Source organism: Euphorbia lathyris, chromosome 2, assembly GCF_963576675.1.
Source record: "Euphorbia lathyris chromosome 2, ddEupLath1.1, whole genome shotgun sequence".
NCBI classification, from domain to species: Eukaryota; Viridiplantae; Streptophyta; class Magnoliopsida; order Malpighiales; family Euphorbiaceae; genus Euphorbia; species Euphorbia lathyris.
In genome coordinates, this window is record NC_088911.1 from 61,838,623 (window position 1) to 61,844,517 (window position 5,895).

Sequence of the window (5,895 nt, forward strand, 5' to 3'; positions counted from 1 at the left end):
ATATATATATATATATATATATATATATATATATATAGGGTAAATAATTTATTAGTCCCCTAGTTTTTACCTAACACACTGTTTAGTCCCTCTATTTTGAAAAACACATTGTAAGGTCTATATCTTTTACCAATATTAACTCTGTGGTCCTTTTATCTATTTTTTTAGATTTTTAACCGAACATATCTTAGCTTTTAGGACAACCACGCTACAATACAAGTTGACTATGTTACTCTGTTATTTTATACATGTCTATTTATGCTAAAATATAATGGTTACAGGTCTAAAAAAACTAGACAAAAGGATCAAAGGGTTAATATTGGTAAAAGCTAGGGACCTTATAATGTGTTTTTCAAAATAGGAGGACTAAACAGTGTGTTAGGTAAAAACTAGGGGACTAATAAATTATTTACCCATATATATATATATATATATATATATATTTCAGAAATTAATAGTTTTTTTGTATTTGATTATCGGATAAAAGAATTTATTTAAAAGTTTGTTTTACCTATTTGTAAATAAAAAAGTATTAAATGAATTAAATCAAAATAACCGGGATATGCATAGATAAGGTTTTGTATAGTTGTATTAATCTAATGTGATTAAATATAGAAGATACGAAACTGATAGAATTAAAATTGGATGAAAGTTAATTTGATAAGTTAATGCGATTAATCTAAATATTACATAAATATTTTATGTAATCAACCAATTAAATTTATTTAATTGAGTCTATGTATGTTTGGAGTTATGGACATATTTGGACCCTCTATTTAGTCTTTTGGTATTTTTGAAATAGGGCTTGCGAGTCCTGCCTATCTACTATCTATTGTAATTTCTCCTCTCATCTAATTCCCTTCAAGATAATTGAAGTTTTCTTTAGTAGTACAGTAAAACCTCTATATAGGAATACACTTGGGACCGAGCTATTTATATAACAATTGAGAGGTTATTACTAAATAGAGTTTGGTATAATAAAATTTCTCAACACATAAAATTTTAAATTTTTATTATAGGCATGCATGGTTTATATATAATGTATAACAATAGATATTAATGGAACACATTAAATATTTAAATTTCAATTTAGAGTTTTGGTTTTCAATATATATAAGTAATTGGAAGAGTTTTATGGAAACATGTAAACATCAATGGGAATACTAAATATTTATAATTTCAAGTTGTAGTTTGTGTTTCCAACTCATAGATAATTTCAATAGTTTTTTTTTAATATTTTATAGTTTACTTTGAATTCTTAATATATATATATATATAATTATATAATTATTACTATATAGAAGCACAGTTTCTAAAGGTGGGATTTGAAAAGTGTATAACAAATAACGCTTGAGAGGTTATTCCTATTTATAACTGGCCCAAATTGGGACCGAGTTTTTTTATAACAAAATAGAGGTTATTCCTATATAGAGGTTTTACTGTATAGAAATTAATATGCAATTTCAAGGCGCCATGGAGAAGACAGAGGACCTAAAGAGAAATATGTAATAGTTAGTACACTAGTGGAAAAATGACCATTTGCATCGACCTATTTGCATCGGCCCTTTATACAGTACGATGCAAAAGGGACATTTGCATCGGCCCTTTATTTGGGGCCGATGCAAATGCCATGACATTTGGTATTTGCATCGGCCCCTTAATAGGGACCGATGCAAATACCTGTATTATTTACATCGGTCCTTTTATGCAAATATCAGTTGAATTATTTGCATCGACCCCTTAATAGGGACTGATGCAAATAACTGTACTATTTGCATTAGCCTTTTAAATAGTCCGATGCAAATAACAATTAATTATTTGCATCGGTCTTTTATACGAGACCGATGCAAATAGTGTTGTTATAAATTTGGATTTTAGGGTTAATTCAGCCGCCACCCTATTCCATGTTCTCCTTCTCAAGATCGAACCAGATCCCTCCCATGGCTGTGTTTTGTTTTTCAATAAATAAAACAAATCTCTCTCCTTCTTTGTCGTCTATGGCACTCACCTCACCTGTTTCATAATTTCCATATTCTCTCTTCTCTCTCTCGAGAATTACAAAATCAATTGATTTCCTAAAATTTTGCATCAACGTATTTGCATCCCTGCCTCCAATTCGAAACCCTAGGAAGCTTTCCTTGTCTATGCTGCATGTTTCGATTTTTCATAGCATCTCAAGATTTCTTATGGTGATTGCTTATAAGGAGTCAGATAGGAGGAATTTTTGAAGATTACCGACTTTTGCCCTTTCTAATGTTGAGATTTGAAGAAAGGAAAACAAAGGATACAGAGTGGAGATGAGATATAGGTTTGTTCCCTCTTCTCTTAGCCTATCATTTCAGAAATTTTCCACTAATTCTCTTAGTACTATTTTTCATATTTTCTGGATTGTTAACAGAGATTAACAACAATTATTGATTTTAGATTTTTTCTGGAATAATTGAAATCTTATTGATTGATTTCTCTTTCTCCATCCCCGCTATGAACTTCAGGTGCTGCCTCCAATGGCAAGAAGGTTTCTTCTCGTCCCTCGCAGGTTCAGCAACTTCTGCAAGAAGCTGAGGAGCGATGTCCTGTTTTTTCAAGTTTCTGAAATTGAAGGGAAGTCAAACAATTGGTTCAGTTGCGATGTCATGTCGATAGATCGTGAATTCTTTAACAAGGACTAGAACGCGTAAGTCACTTTCTGTCCATTCTTCAATTTGTTCCTGTCATTTGGACTTGATGCTATAGATTTTGCTTTAGCAAAGCTCCAGGTACCCAAGACTGATTCGATTCCCACTGGTACTTTTTTCCGTTTTTAATTTTGAGTTTATGCTTCATTTTCATCCAAGAGATTATCGGTTGTCGAAGAGATTATCTGATATTTTGAAATTGATTTCTTCTTGTGATTTTCATTGTCTATTAGGGTTTTCATTTCTATGTTGAATGATGCTTGTAGAGCAGCAAAAGAATCACTAAGATTTTGATTGATTGATTGATTTTGCATTTATTTAATTTCAATTTGATATTGAATATGCAAAACCAGCATGTAATCGCAATGTTTTTCCCTCATATGTTTGTTTGATGTTTGCTCATGTTTATGTTTTCGATTCTTAAAAGTCTGGTTTAGATGAGGCTGAACGTGTTCGGAACTTTGATATTCTGTTTAGTCTCCATTTTTGTGGAGAAGTTCTCTCACTTGTGGAATAAATACAGACATGACCATAGTTGTCCCTGTTTCAAATTGCGAATTTCATTTGGTAATTCTGAGGCATAACTTGTATCTTAATCTTTTTTATATTGCAAGTCCCTTATGGATTGCAATGTCTGTTCGTCTGATGCTTCTTAGAGAAATGGCCCTCCAATATAAGAAAAAACATCGCCTAGACGAGGTAATTAAAAGAAACTCATTTGCATTAACAAATTAACCTTGGTGTTCCTAATATATCTAATATGTTATCTAAACTTAGGCATTTGGACCAAATTCTCGTGTTGTGTATATTGCTGGGGCATTTGACCTCTTCCACCTTTTCGTTTTTTTAATAAAAGAATCATAGCAGCTTGTTGAAATTGCAGTGGGAGCTTTGTGAAGTGCAGGTGATTCAATATGTGCATTTCATTGGTTGTTGCATTTATTAGTATCATGTACATACATTCAATTGTTTTCTGGCTTCAAGGTAATTTCTTATTTTATTTGCTATTTTTTAAAGGTTAGTTTAACATTGTTCCATCCACTAAGCCAAGAGGTCGTAGTTGTTCCATGACTCTCTTTTTGGCTAAGGGGTTAGTTTTTCCCTGAATATAACCAAAGATTAGATATATGCTTTAAAACATGAATGCTTTAGTGGCTACCAATAGGAATTTCAAGCTTGCAGCAAGGCTGCTGGGTTTAGACTCCAAACTTGAGAAGAGTTTGCTTATTCCTTTCAGAGAAATTAGGTAATTTATAAATTTATAGATGTTGTTTTTATTAATCATTCTAGTTATGACAAGGATATCGGATAAAGCAGAAGTTATGACAAAGGCCAAGCCTGTCTGTTCGACCATGATGGGTTCAAATAATTTAAGCGGATCATGTAGTTCAGGCAGTTCTAGTGGTGGCCTTGGATCTTCTTCTAGTGGTAATTGAGACATTTTCCTTATAAATTATAATTAATGGTAATTGAGACATTTTCCTTATAAATTATAATTAATGGTATAAATTATAATTATATATATTGTTCAGATATAGGTCGATAACATGAGCTGGTAAATCTGTTAATGTAGGCAACACTGTTCTTGGTTTTTGATTTCATTGCGTCTCTTGTTTCTTTCCATGACCTTTACAATATTCAGATATCAGACTGTTCACTGAAATGAATCTCTCCGCCTTAGATAAAGTATATTAGTGGTTGTAAGGTTACTGTTAGGTCCTATGACTATGTAATGTTTTTTCTTTTACGGGTAGAATACGCTAAATTCAGTAGGTACTGCTTGCAGGTTGAATGTACTATACCTAAAGATAATGGAGCATTGGCGTCTTCTGTTGGGTTCAGAGTGCAGGACGTGAAATGGATCTGATTGAGCTCACAGCCTATGGCAATGTACGCCACGTGCAAATCTACAGAGCTTGTAGAATTCAATGACCACTTAGTTGCATTCATGTGATCTTTTAAGGAATTTGTACTCCCTATTATATACACTTATGGAAACATTTAGTCCCAACATATACATAAGCTTTTACACCAAAACTACATAAACCTTGTTAACGCTTTTTGTCAATTCTAGAATGTAGTTCATGTGCTTCACAACTGCATTTTTAAATCTTTATGTATATTGTAAGTTGATGATTATTGTTTGTTAGAGCTCCATTCAATCCAAATTTAAATATTTTACTGTTTATAAAAATCTGTCACAAATTCTATTAGAAAAGAGTCAATTTGCATCGGCCCTTTAAAAAGTGCGATGCAAATGTTACAACATTTGCATCAGCCTTTTAAAAAATACGATGCAAATGCTACATCATTTGCATCGGCCTTTAAAAGGGCCGATGCAAATGTATCTTATTTGCATCAGCCCTTGATGCATTTGCATCGGCCCTTTAAAAAGGGCCGATGCAAATAAGATGCATTTGCATCGGCCCTTTTAAAGGGCCGATGCAAATGATATAGCATTTGCATCGGCCGACGGCCGATGCAAACACATTTGCATCGAGGGCTTTTGCATCGGCCAATGACCGATGCAAATAGCCCTAAATGGCCGATGCAAATGGCATTTTTTCCACTAGTGGTATTTCCCTAGGTTTGGCCTTTTATTCCGTTTCTGGCTCAATGGAATAATTTAGATAATATGTCCATAACGCCAATGTATGTGTCTGATGTATGCTAAAGCAAATCAAGACTAGGTTAGATTATAAGACTTAAAATAAAAATCTCTCACTAATTAAAAATTAAGTAAATAAGCAAGTTATTAAAATCGGTTGCCCCTCCCTAATATTATAATTCAGCCGGCAGTACTGGGGGCCTTTGGGTTGTTGAGTAAACTCAAGCTCGGGGTCTTATGGTAACACCTGAATTATTAAAAAAAAATCGTTTTTCATGAATATGGGGTAATACTTAAATTAGATTATGATAATTGGATGGGTAAACTCATGTTATCATAAACTGATGGGCAATATGGTTGGGATTAATATGAATAGCATATTAGTTACTAATGTGGTTAGTAAACCAATAACCTAGGAATCACATTAAAGATGTGATTGATTGTATGAATCTACCTAACAAATGAGACTAGCTTGTTGAGTAAACTCAAGGTGAAATCTCAGGAGTTAGGATCCTAGCTCACTAAAGGATTTGTGAAATTCTTCGAATTAATATGGAGGGCTATTAATTTGGCAAAATAGTGGGAGCAATTTAAAATAAATTAAAAGACCTA

At 32.8% G+C, this 5,895-nt stretch overlaps 1 long non-coding RNA gene across 1 annotated transcript; it reads left to right on the forward strand.

The window, feature by feature from the left end:
- Nucleotides 1-1,851: 1,851 nt before the first annotated feature.
- Nucleotides 1,852-4,833, forward strand: LOC136218425 (uncharacterized). The gene is made up of 3 exons (XR_010683781.1): nt 1,852-2,308; nt 2,493-4,103; nt 4,462-4,833. It is a non-coding gene; the product is annotated as an uncharacterized lncRNA (long non-coding RNA).
- Nucleotides 4,834-5,895: the final 1,062 nt, after the last annotated feature.